General features: G+C 41.8%; 1 long non-coding RNA gene across 3 annotated transcripts in view; it reads left to right on the top strand.

Moving 5' to 3' along the window:
• Nucleotides 1-13,630, top strand: part of LOC109025985 (uncharacterized) — a 46,175-nt gene that overhangs the window by 21,162 nt on the left and 11,383 nt on the right. For all 3 annotated transcript variants that reach the window (XR_010129613.1, XR_010129614.1, XR_010129612.1), the window contains exon 2: nucleotides 8,327-8,982. This is a non-coding gene — a long non-coding RNA (uncharacterized lncRNA). The remainder of the gene's footprint in view (nucleotides 1-8,326; nucleotides 8,983-13,630) is intronic.

Genomic DNA, 13,630 nt, shown 5'->3' with positions numbered 1-13,630 from the left:
TATTATTTTATCAAATTTGGAAAATTTCATCCATTATTACTTGACATACGATTCTCTCTTCCCTCATTTTTCTTCTGTGGGAACTTTAGTTACACATGTATTAGGCCCCTTGTCCCACAGCTTACTGATATTCTGTTCATTTTATTTTTTAAAATTTTTTTCTCTGTGTGTTTCATTTTGGATAGTTTCTATGAAAATGTCTTCAAATTCACTAATCATTTCTTCTGCAGTGTGCAATCTGACATTAATCCCATCCTGTTTGTTTTTCATATTAGACGTTTTAGTTTTCGTCTCTAAAAGTTTGATATGGATCTTTTTTATAACTTCCATGTCTTCAATTACATGCTCAACCTTTTCTCTAGCTTCTTGATGATAATTATAATAATGGCTGCATTAATACCCTTGTCCACGAATTCTATCATTTGTATCAAATCTAGGTTAGTTTCGAATTACTAATCTTACAAACACCCCTCCCCCTTTTTTTTGTTTCTTTTATAAGAGACAGGGTCTTGCTCTGTTGCCCACACTTCAGTGCAGCAATGTGATCATAGCTCACTGCAGCCTTGAATGTGGCTAGGTAAAAATGAGATGTACCCAAGTGTAAAATATACACTGAATTTTGAAGATGTAGTTTCAAAAAGTAAAGAATATGAAATATCTAATGAATTTTTTATATTGATTACATATTATAATGATAGTACTTTGCATATATTTGTTAAGTAAAATGTTATCAAAAGAAATTTCACCTGTTTCATTTTACTTTTTTAAATGTGGCTGGTAGAATATTTTAAATTACATATGTTACTCACTTTATATTTCTATTAGCAGTCCCTAGATTTTATTATCAATCACAGAAAATCCTCCTTAATTTCCATTTTAATCACCCTGTTCGCTGAACATTATTTTCTCAGCTCACTTCCTATGGGACTCCACGTCTAGTAACTTTTCTTTCCCACCAAACTTTTAATTCACTGATGCTATTACGTTTTCACTGAACCTTCTCCCCTCCCCTAGGGTCCTCACAGCCTTTCTTACCTAGCTAAAATGCCATGTCCAATCATTAAAAAAAAATTTCTTTTGAGACAAGGTCTCACTCTGTCACCCAGGCTCAAGTGCAGTGGCACCATCACAGCTCATACAGCCTCAAACTCCAGGGCTCATGTGATCTTCCCACCTCAGCCACCTAAGTAGTGGGGACTACAGGTGCATGTCACCACATCCGGCTTTTTTTTCTTTTTATCTTTTTTTTTTTTTTTTGGATGGGGTCTCATTATGTTGCCCTGGCTGGTCTCAAACTCTTGGGCTCAAGCAATCTGCCTGCTTTGGCCTCCCAAAGTACTGGGATTATAGGTGTGAGCCACCAACTCTGGCCACAATCATTTTAATCACTCCCTGGCATATACCTTTAAATCCCTTATGCTTCTGCATGGGTAATGGACTTATCAGGAACATGACTGGCTGATCTTAGAGAGCATGATGAGTCAGGAGCTAAAGTTTATACAGACATGTTGCTGCACAATCTAGTGGTGTACTGTGATTACGTTTCTTTTCTTGTATGGTCTTTTTTTTTCTTCTTCCCTATTGTTCATTGTTGGCCTGTATCACATCTTTAAATTCTCAAAACTACTTGCTTGGTTAAATCTACAACCCTGGTTAAATCCAGATCTCTGACTCCTTCATGCCTGTATCAGCACAGCAGACTGCGGCTGATGGAAACACATGACCAGTTTCACTTCAGATTCTTCCTGGTTAATCTCAGGAGACCCTCAGTGCAGCCCTCCCTCATACCACATGTGCTCAGTCTGTCTGCTCTCCTTCTCTCCTGTACCAGTGGTTTTTCAAACTGCGATGGCTTTCCAAGGAGAAAAGAGTTGAAGGGAATTAGCTGCCAGATCCTCAACATCTACATGGGGTTTCCTAAAATTCACATCACAAAGTTTCTTCTCTCACTGTGCAAAACAAAGGCAATCTCTCACCCCCTCCAATCTCAGGGTGGCCCTGAGGATCTCAATACCTCCTGGGCTAAGCCACAGGGCAGTTCCCTGTCACCTCTGATCAAGACACAGAAACATTTAACATTTCTCTGTTCTGAGTATATTTCCATTCAAGGGAAGTCAGCATTTGACCCACATTGAAGTGTTTTCAGTTCCTATACATTGTAGAGTAGGGTGGTAGATCACTGACAATTTTCGTTGAAAGACCCAGACTTTTTTTTGTCAAGAATGCATCACTCTTGGGGGAGAGTCCAGGAGAACAAAGAGATGATTAGTGAGAAATATTGGTGAGGATATTGATTGGTAAATTATTGACTATTAATGAGAAAAAAATTATTTTTTTAGAGTTAATTAAAAAAAAATTGAGACCGGGTCTCACTACTTTGCCCAGGCCGGTCTCAAACTCTTAGGCTTAAGAGATCCTCCCTCGTTAGTCTCCCAAAGTGCTAGGATTACAGGCATAAGCCACTACGCCTGGCCAAAAAAAAAAAATGACTTTTTAAATGTATTTAAACATTAGAGAAACTTTTTCTCTATTCTAATCCTTAGGGCTATGTTATTAGCTAGGAAGAAAAAACCTTTTTGAATAGCAAATCAGTGTAAGTTAATAACAACAATTCTTCCACTGTAACTGGAATGATTTCTGAGACTACCAGTTTTAAAAAGATATATTAAATAAAAGCTATAGATAAAACTTTTATGTGATTTCTTTCAGATTGGGTGTACTGTATTAAATAATATGGTTAGTACCTATTTTATAAAATTATATCATGAAATATTTCACTTACAGTCAACTCTCATAAAGTGTTAAATATTATCTACCTCCTATTAAAAAATGGTTGCTAGTGGCCGGCTGCAGTGGCTCACGCCTGTAATCCCAGCACTTTGGGAGGCCGAGGTGGGTGGATCACTTGAGCTCAGGAGTTCAAGACCAGCCTGGCCAACATGGTGAAACCCCATCTCTACTAAACATACAAAAAATTAGCTGGGTGTGGTGGCCCATGCCTGCAGTCCCAGATACTCAGGAGGCTGAGGCATGAGAGTTGCTTGAACCTGGGAGGCAGAGGTTGCAGTGAGATGAGATCATGCCACTGAACTCCAGCCTGGGTGACAGAGCGAGACCCTGTCTCAAAAAAAAAGAATTTTTTTTTAGTCAGCTATAAAGTTTTATTTCATTAAATAAACAGAAAAATGTAATTATGATATATAATGCAATTAATGGAGTTACTTCTGATTTTTACCTAAAAGCTTTACTAAATTATTCTCGAAAGTAGACTATCAGAGGTCTTATATGCACACAAACATAAATTTAAATTAACTATTTAAATTACTTAAAAATTTGTAAATAAACAATGGGACTAATAAATAATGCAATTAGAAGTAATTAACAATAGGACTAACTAAACACGTGTGAGCAAAATATGACAATATTTTAATAACTTTCTTCTTGTCCTTTGATACAGCAATTTGTTTTATCTTTTTTTAACTCTATATTAGGTATTTAAATTTTGCAGGTTCTATGATTATATATTCTTAAGAAAATATACGTATTTTAAAAGAACATAAATAGTATTATTAACCAGATATTACCTATATTTAATAAAAAATTGCAATGACATGTTTCCTTCTGTCCTGTGATATGGTAGGTTTTTTTTTTTATCTTCTGTTGCCTTTTTCTTGTTTATTTTATTATTTTTTTATTTTTCGAGATAGAGTTTCTCTTTTGTTGCTCAGGCTGGAGTGCAATGGCATGATCATTCAAGCAATTCTCCTGCTTCAGCCTCCTGAGTAGCTGGGATTACAGGCGTGCACCACCATGCCTGGCTAATTTTGTATTTTTAGTAGAGACGGGATTTCACCATGTTAGTCAGGCTGGTCTTGAACTCCTGACCTAAGGTGATCTGCCCGCCTTGGCCGCCCAAAGTGCTAGGATTACAGGCGTGAGCCACTGTGCCTGGCCACCTTTTTCAATAATATTTCTCTGAACTGCCTGAAGCTTTTAGGACATCCTTCCTTCCTTTTATGCAGTGGTAAAACTGAATACAGTCAAATGTAAATTCATTTTGACTTGCAGCTCTGCTATTATCAAGTCCATATTATAGAAGTTTATAAACAGAATGGAATTTCCCAGGATTTTCCTAGCAGCACTTTCTGCTGAATATGCAGATAGATGAGGAAAGTCTAGTTTTTTCTGAACAAAATATCAACAATTTTTTGTTTTGTGCTTTCTGTAGTTTCACTAAAATGTTCATAGAAATAAGGCAATTGTTTGAAACTCCATTTTTCAAATTAAAGTAACTAAGAGCAGGAGAACATTATGTTGTTGCTATAATTCGACTCATTTCTTAATATGTTATAGGAGGCATGATCATAGGTACAGCCTGATGAGATGAGTTCCAAAGGGCTGTACTATGTTGAACAGTGTCACCCCCAACATTAAAATTCATGTCCACCTGCAACCTGTGAATGTGACCTTATTTGGAAATAAGGGTCTTTGTAGATGTGATCAAGTTAAGATGAAGTCATACTGGATTAGGGTGGGCCATAAATCCAATATAACTGCTGTCCTTAAGAGGGAAATTCAGACAGACAGACAGACAGACAGACAGACACACACACGGAAGACGTGTGATTCCAGGTGAGGCTGGAAGGAGAAATTGGAGTACTGTAGTTTCAGGCGAAGGCATGCCAAGGACTGCCAGGATTACCCAAAGCTAGGATGGAGGCATGCAACAGGTTCCTTCCTAGAACCTCGGAGGGAGCACAGTCCTGCTGACGCCTTGATTGCAGAGTTTCCGCCTCCAGAACTATGAGAGGATAAATTTGTTGTGTCAAGCCACCTGTTCTGTGGTACTTGGTTATGGCAGCCCTAGCAACCTATTACAGGGGCCAACATGTCAGTTCTCAAATTTCCCCCTTTTGTTTGCCCACAGGACATTATAGCTTCAGCCTGCGAATCAGGAAATGTAACTTCACTCACTTCCATAGTGCCATCAACAGAATGATAAAATACTGTGTGTTCATGTGGTATGCCCATACCAATTCAGTGGTCACTGTTTTTAACTGAACATAGGTGTCTTTGGGAGACCAAAAAAAAAACCTCTTCTGATTTAGAAATTCTTCCTTGTCTAATTCCAGAATTGTGAAATCCAGCGTCCACATGTGTTTTCGCAATCACCTTTTCCGCAACGCCCAGGCCAAAGCTGTTTTCTGCATATTGTGCAATGTGCGCCATCTTCGCGAGTTACCTCCCTAATCCAGTCGTATGTGTCCTTCCTTCTGTCCTTAAAAGAACACAGTCATTTAGTGTTCCTTTTCAGCGAGATCTGGGTCATGCTGGTGATATTGCAGTTGTTCTATTTTTCACGATCTGAACTTTTAGAAAATATTGCCACAATATTCACAATGTTAAAAATTAAACTAGCACTCTCTCTGGAATAAGGAGTCTGGTTCCACTCTTTGGCGTTTGACTAGCAACAGCATTGAGCCCCACCTCTCTTGTCTCTCCGTCTGCCCCACACCTGGGCAAGCTGATAAGAAAGGCTGGGTGTTCTCTCTGTGCTGTGGAGAGACTCAAACTACATAAGCTCCTCCCAACGGGGGAGCCCTCACTCCGCCCCCCACCCCCTAACTGCAATAAAACTCAGAGCCAGTCTCTGTTCCCTGCTCTCTCAAGCTATTCTGGATTTACAGAGAGGCCTGCTCTGCTTTCCCCAGAGACCTCAAGTATGTAAGTAATCAACCTTTCCATTATCTCTTGAGGTGTACTTGGCATTGTGAGTCTTAACATCTGAACTGAACTTTGGGTGGGGCTTATCCTAGTTCTCCAGAGTGGTCACAGTAATCTTCAGACATTGGGTGGGGCGCAATGGCTCACGCCTGCAATCCCAGGTAGGAGGATCACTTGAGCCCAGGAGTTTGAGATCAGCCTGGGCAACACAGGGAGACCCTGTCTCTGCAAAAAATAAAAAATTAGCTGGGTGTGGTGGCACGTGCCTGTGGTCCCAGCTACTCAGGAGGCTAAGGTGGGAGGATCGCTTGAGCCTGGGAAGTTAAGGCTGCAGTGAGCCATGATTGTGCCAATGCCCTCCAATCTGAGTGACAGAGCAAGATCCTGTCTCAAAAAAAAAAAAAAGCACAACGGTTAATCTATAGGTGAGGTCAAACAGACTATTAATACCCACAATTGCAACTGAAGTTGTATACTTAATTCCTGTTATTTGAAGTGATGCCACAATGGGTGATCCATTATGTTAACCACAAACCACTGTTGCCAACCTCAGTGGTCAGGAAAAATCAGTGATAGTGACTCCCAAAGGCAGAGAGTCTATGCTGTATCCATTTAACACTATAAATAGCATGGCTTTCAGTCTCTGGTTTTCAGGGCCACTGTATAGGTTTTGTATTTTCTCTCCAACTTCTGCCCCCGTTACTGACAACCAGAACGTTTCATATGCTTGGGAGGGATTTGCCAGGACACAGGGCTTTCAGAGCTAAAACTGGGGCAGTTTCAGTGAGAGACTTCGAGCAATAACTGCTCAGCTGAATCCTATCCAAATTCCTGACCTACAGAAACCATGAGTGATGACAGTAAATTGCTGTTTTGAGCAACTAAGTTTTTGGGGTGATTGGTTATGCAGTACAGACAATTAAAACAGCAACAAGGCCAGGCGCAGTGGCTCTCACCTGTAATCCCAGCACTTTGGGAGGACGAGGTGCGCGGATCATGAGGTCAGGAGTTCAAGACCAGCCTGGCCAACATGGTGAAACCCCGTCTCTACTAAAAATACAAAAATTAGCCTGGCGCAGTGGCGAGTCCCTGTAATCCCAGCTACTCAGGAGGCTGAGACAGGAGAATTGCTTGAACCCAGGAGGCGGAGGTTGCAGTGAGCTGAGATCGCACCATTGCACTCCAGCCTGGGCAACAGAGCGAGACTCTGTCTCAAACAAAACAAAACAAAACATAAAACAGCAACTCAAACTGGCTACAGCAGAGCCTGTATCTTTTCTTTTAAACTCTAGTCTCCCTACAGTCTTCTCCGTCTCCTTATGTGACGACTCTGCTCTTCCAGGCACTCAGGTAAAAACCCTGGAGTCATCTTGACTGCATTTTCTCCCACATCCAATCATTCACCAATCATATTGGCTCTACCTTCAAAATAGACCAAGATTCTGACCTCTTCTCATCTCCTTCACTGCCGTCACCCTACTTCAGGCCACCATCATCCTTTGCTTAGATTGTTTCGAGTCTCCCAACTACTTTTCCTGCTTCCTCCCCACCCCCTTCAGTCTCTTCTTATCACAGTATCCAGAGTGGGTCATGTTCACGTGTACGTTGGATCCTGTCCATCCACTGCTCAAACCCTCTCAAGGTTATCTGCCTCTGCTATAGTAAAAGCCAAAGTCCTTGCTTTGACTTCTAAGGCCCTCCATGATCTGCTCCCCATGACTTCTCTGTCTTTATTCCCCTCTACTATCCCCCTTGGTCAATCTTCTCTAGCCACATGAGCTTCCTTGCTGTTGCTTGAATACAGTAAGCGCACTCCTGTCTTAGGGCCATTGTACTTGCTGTTCCCTTTGCCTGGAATGCTGTTCCAGCAGATGGCTGCTTGTCTTGATCTCTGACTTCCTTAAGTTACCTTCTCAGAGCAGCCTTCCCTGCCCAGCCTACCTAAAATTTCAGCTCCTTTGATCGACTCTTATTCTTCTTCCTTGTCTTATTCTCCTCTTAGTACTTTCCACTACCCAGCATGCTCTATAGTTTACATATCTGTTTTTTGCTTGTCTCCCCATTGAAATGAAAGCTCTGTGAAGGCAAGGATTTCTGTCCATTTTGTTCCCTGTTCTATCCCTAGAGCCTAGAGAACTGTGCCCAAAACATAGCAAACTCTTAAACATTCGCTGTTCAATGGATAGTCATCATAGTGATTGACACTGCATATTGATTTTCAAATTTAGAATCAGCACTTAGGAAAATAACAGAAGATAATTATGATTACAGAACAGTATGTAAATGCTTTCAACCTTAAGGATGGGACAGTATGATGACAGAGGTTTGGAGGTGATCAGGGAAGGAGAGGTGAAAAGAAGGGAAAGGACACCAATGTCTTCATCTTGCAAAGTATCAGAAACAAGAGACTGGCTCTGATGGTTGGAAAATGAAGTAAACTTATAAGCACAAAATTGAAAGTTGTAACTTATGGTTGTAAGCATAACTGATAGAACTAGAAACAATGAGTTAACATGGGAGAGAGATGGAAGTGATGATATAAATCATAACTTTGAGTTCATCAATAATATTGGCAATGTCTGCCTTTGTCTGATTTCCCTAGAACACAGAGCCCGAGGCAAAGCTTAAGTGCTTACGCTTTTTTCGGGAGGTACAGACCCAGCTCTGCGAGAGCCAGGGGAAAAGGAAGAGAGGCAGGGAAAGAATGGCAGCAAGTACAAGGTGATGAATGACTGCACTGGCCATTGCTTCATGAAGAGCCATGAAAAAACAGAGCCAGTTTCTCAGCAGGTGGCTGGCTGCTCAGTCACAAAGGACCTCTTTGGACAGGCTTTATGGAAATACTGTGCCTAGGACAGTCGCTCAAAGGCAGGAGGGAGAGAAAATGCATCTGCAAGCTCACTTTGTCTTCTTTCTTCTGCTGGTCCAAATTTGCTGGCTGGGGCAGTTAACGCCCTCACAAATCCAAGTTGTGTCACCTGGCCCCTTTGGTAGCCACTGGGGAAGCCAGATCTAGGCATGTGGCCTGATGGCTCCTGCGGTGGAACCACATGCTCACACTCAGTCAGTCACCACTGGGATGGCCTGGGCAGGGCAGGCTGAGTGGCTGGGAGATAGCTGAGCCTAAGATATCTAAGCAAGCACCTGTGATGTATGCACTGCAGTGTCCAAATGTGAAAAAGCAAGAAAGGGAGATAGAAGCATATTTTTTTCTGGAGAGAAGGAGGAAACCACCAGGATAATACAAACAGAAAAAAGGTAAGGTGGTTGTCTCTGGAGGTGGGAAAGAGGTTGGAGAGCAGAATGTTTCATCTTATTATTATTAGCATTCCTGCACAATTTTTTAAATGCATGGATACATTGATAGAAATCACTTTTTAAAAACTCAAAAACTAGGTTTTATCACTCCCCTTTCCCAAATTCTTCAATGGTGTCCCATTGCTTTTAGGATAATTAAAACAGATTGAACAACACTATTTTTCTGTGGGAATATTAGCTCTTAGACACTGCAAGTTAATATTGTTGTTATTTATATAGCCTAAGTTTGTTCTATTAAAAATTTACTATTCAGGCTGGGTGCAGTGGCTCTTGCCTGTAATCCTAGCACTTTGGGAGGCCAGGGTGCGTGGATCACTTGAGCCCAGGAGTTCCAGAATGGGCCTGGTCAACATGGCAAGATCCCATCTCTACAAAATTTTTTTTTTTTAATTAGCTGGGCATTGTGGCAGGTGCCTGCAGTCCCTGCTACTTGGGAGGCTGAGGTGGGAGGATCGCTTGTGCTTAGGAGGTCGAGATTGCAATGAGCTGTGATTGCACTATTGCACTCCAACCTGGGCAACAGAGCAGGACTGTGTCTCAAAAAAAAAAAAAAATCACTATTGAAATACTCAGTGAAGTATCAGTGATTTTGTAGTAAGCTTCCACAGTACAATATTTAAGGGAAAAAAAGTGCAGCTGCTCATTTTGATTTTAGGGGGTTTCAGTTCTGAACTAAAGTCCCTGAATATCAAGGTCCTGCTGGCCTCTCCTGGCTCACAGTGAGTGACTTCCTCTTTCTTTCTGCTCAAACCATATTGGCTCCTTTTCTGCTTGTTGGACCCCTGAGTCTTCCACTTCAGGCTTTTGCACCAGGAGCTCCCTTTATGCCCATGACTCCTCTCCTCAACCCATCCTTCAACACGCCTAGTCCAGTATTTACCAAGCTTCAGGTTTACACCTAACACCTTCATGTTTGCCCTTTCTGTGTAATGCGTACTCTATTATTTTTCTTACGATCTTTCTTTACATTGACAGCTTTTAAAACTTAAATACATTTATTTTACAAGGAAATTTTATATGCCAACGTAAATGGAAAGCCAATTTCACTGGCCACAAATAATGCAAAACCGTAAAATACAGAATAATGACAATAATATATCTGTGTACCACTAGTTTCTGTAACATACTTTGCAACACCCTAGTTTAATTACTTTTTACTCATTGTTGAGTTATTTATTAGCTTAAATATTGCTTTGCTTTAAGGAAGTCTCTAACTGCTTGGACTAGACCAAGCTCCTATGCAGCACATTCCTGGACCATGACTGCATAACATTTGTGAGCTACGCAGCACTAATAGTTACATATTTGTGTGATTATTTTAGAGTGTTTGCCTTGCCAACTGGACTTAAGCTTCATGAGAACAGGATCTGTATTAATTTTGCTCCCCTCACATCTGTGCTGACCACAGTGTGAGCCTATTGTTAATGCCTAAAAAATACCTACAGAATGAATAAATGAATACCTGTATGAAATTATCACCTGAGAGCAACCAACTTCCTTTGTTTTGCTTCCATGCCCACCAATCCATCTTCTAACTACAATGAAGTTTCCTCAAATTCTTCTTCTTTTTTTTAGAGACAGGGTCTTTCAGTCTGTCACCCAGGCTGGAGTGCAGTGGCTCAATCATAGCTCACTGTAACCTCCAGTTCCTGGGTTCCAGTGATCCTTCTGCCTCAGCCTCCTAAGTAGCTAGAACTACAGGCACATATCACCATGCATCACTAATTTCTTGAAAAATTTTTGTAGCCCAGGAGTTCCAGACCAGCGTGGTCAACATGAAGATCCCATCTCTACACTATATTGCCCAGGCTGGTCTCAAACTCCTGGGCTCAAGCAATCCTCCTGCCTCAGCCTCCTGCATAGCTGGGACTACACATTTGCATCACTGTACTCAGCTCTGAAATTATTTTTGAAAGAAAGCAGGGTAAATATAAGTAATGTACGAATAAATGAATAGATGGATTTCAGGAAGAGGGTGGCCTGGAGTGGCAAATCATAGTTACCAAAATGACTGCAACAGTCTCTCCCATTCCACGTGTTCTGCAGAGGGGCTTCGTCATTCCCACATCAAGAGACAGAATCTGAGTGGGCACGGTGGCTCATGCCTGTAATTCCAGCACTTTGGGAGGCTGAAGCAGGCAGATCACTTGAGGTCAGGAGTTCGGGACCAGCCTGGCCAACATGGTGAAACCCCATCTCTACCAAAAATACAAAAATTAGCTGGGCATGGTGGCACATGCCTGTAAGCCCAGCTACTCAAGAGGCTGAGGCACAAGAATCGCTTGAACCCGGGAAGCGGAGGTTGCAGTGAGCTGAGATTGTGCCACTGCACTCCAGCCTGGGTGATGGAGTGAGACTCTGTCTCAAAACTAAATAAATTAAAAAAGAAAAAAAGACGCAGAATCTAATTCCCTCCTTTTGAATATATATTAGTCTAAGTGACTCACTTGAACCAACAAATGTGACTTCCAAAGCTAATCAGAAAGGTCAGTCAGCTTCCACCTTTCTCTTAAAACATTCATGGCCTGGCTGTGCCTCTCAGGACACTCCCTCACAGGGCCCAGCCACCATGCTTGTGAAGAGCCAAGCCACATGGGAAAGCCATGTGGCAGGTTTTCTGGTTGCCAGCTCCAGCTGAGCCCAGTCTTCAAGCCACCCCAGCCCAGGCAACAGACATGTGAGTGGGGCAGCCACCAGGTGATTCCTGCCCCTAGTCATTCCAGTTTTCCCAACTGACACCCTAGATATTGTGGGGCAAAAATAGACCATCCTTGTTGTACTGTATCTGAATTCCTGACCCACAGAATCTGTGAGCACAGTAAGATAACTATTGTCTACACCACTAAGTTTTGGGGATGGTTTGTGGTGGAGTAATAGATAACCAGAACAGAATTTGGTACCTGGAAGTGGGATTCTCCCATAACAAAAACCCAAAACATAAGCGAAAGCAATCAGCTTTTGACTAGTCAGCAGAAAGAAGCTTGTGGAAATAAAGGAAGATCAACCAAATGAGAATAACCAAAGGCTATTTATTTAGAGCTTGCTGTAGCAAGGGAGCCAGCTGCCATTACTTGCATTTCGGAAGACACTCAAAGGCAGGTGGGAGTGGGAAAGCTTTTAGTGGAAAAAAAGGAAGGCTTTGGGTATGCCCTACTGGAGGCTGCTGGCATTGGGAAGCTTTAGTTAGGCTAACTAGAAGTGGGGCATCCTCTTTGACTGGTTAGACTGCACATTTGGCTTTCCCTGGTTGGCCGTAAGTTGGAAGTGGGGACAAAAATAAAAAAAATTAGGGAAGCTGTCAGTTATTAATCAAGTCTTGGTCATTTGGGGCCAGTTGTTACAGAGGCTATTGTTTGGTTTCCTGGATTGTTGCTAGAGATAGCAGTCTGATTTCTAGTAGGCTTGCTTCTTCAGCTGGTTTCTCTAAATCATGGGCTGGTTTTCTAGGTTGGTTGCTGCAGATTGTGGGTCAGAGTTCTATTTTTACATATTTTCTGGCCATTGTCTGTATGTATATTCAGTCTTTCAGGCTTAAATGGCCTTGAGAAGTTTGTTGGTGAAAGCTGGACTGACCTTGAGAAGACTATCAGTGAAGGCTGGAAAGATGGGGAGGAAGTTATGACTGGAGGGTGGAAGAAAAGTGACCTTGTTAAATGTAGCAAAAGGTTTAGCAACATTGTCACCTACAGTAACACTGAAAATAGAAAATATACCTAATGAACCAGTGGGTTTGGCCAAGGATATTTCCTGGCAGACAATTTAAAGTGTCAATTTGTTTCTACTTATGATGAAATATGGCTGGAGAAAGAGGAACTGTCAGTTTTCCAGCACACTTTAGAGGAAGTATGGAGGGCTCAAATCAGTCTTTCCAGTTAGCAAAGCATTCTGAAGGTCCTCAGTGCAATGGCTGAATTGGGGACACATTCTGAGACTAAATTCAGTCTCAATAGCAGCTCACATCCCTCCCACATAGAAAATGTACTCTCCCTTTCCTGAAGGTCTACAGAGTCTTATCCTATTACTGCATCAGTTCAAAGTTCAAGATTTTGCCATCAAATCAGGTGCCAGTGCTGATGAGGTTTCTCAGGTACAGCCCCTTTAGTATGGTTTCTCGAAATCTGGAAGACCTGAGGGCCAAAGACACAAGTGGTGTTTTAAGATCCTTGAAAGGCCTACTTCTGTCTGAAAGTGTTCATGAGGTACCATCAGAAATCTTTCTGAGGTCTTGTAACAGTATTTAGAGTCACATCGGTGGCTGCATCTTTTCTACGTGGAAGGGATGTGAGCTGCTATTGCCGGCATGTGGACTGTGACAGATTGCACTTTTCCAAAGATGATGGCGTTGATGAAAAGAGTGAAACTCTGTAAAATAGTAAAAGAGGTTTATTCTGAGCCAAATATGAGTGACCAAGGCCCGAGACGCTGTCTCAAGAGGTCCTGAGAACATGTGCCCAATGTGGCTGGGTTACAGCTTGATTTTATATATTTTAGGGGGACAGAAGTTACAGGCAGACATCAATCAATACATGTGAGGTGTACATTGGTTTGATCCAGAAAGGTGAGACAACTCAAAGCAGGGGCTTCCAGG

Source organism: Gorilla gorilla, chromosome 11 (assembly GCF_029281585.2).
Source record: "Gorilla gorilla gorilla isolate KB3781 chromosome 11, NHGRI_mGorGor1-v2.1_pri, whole genome shotgun sequence".
Taxonomy (NCBI): domain Eukaryota; kingdom Metazoa; phylum Chordata; class Mammalia; order Primates; family Hominidae; genus Gorilla; species Gorilla gorilla.
This window is presented reverse-complemented; position numbering and strand designations above follow the sequence as displayed.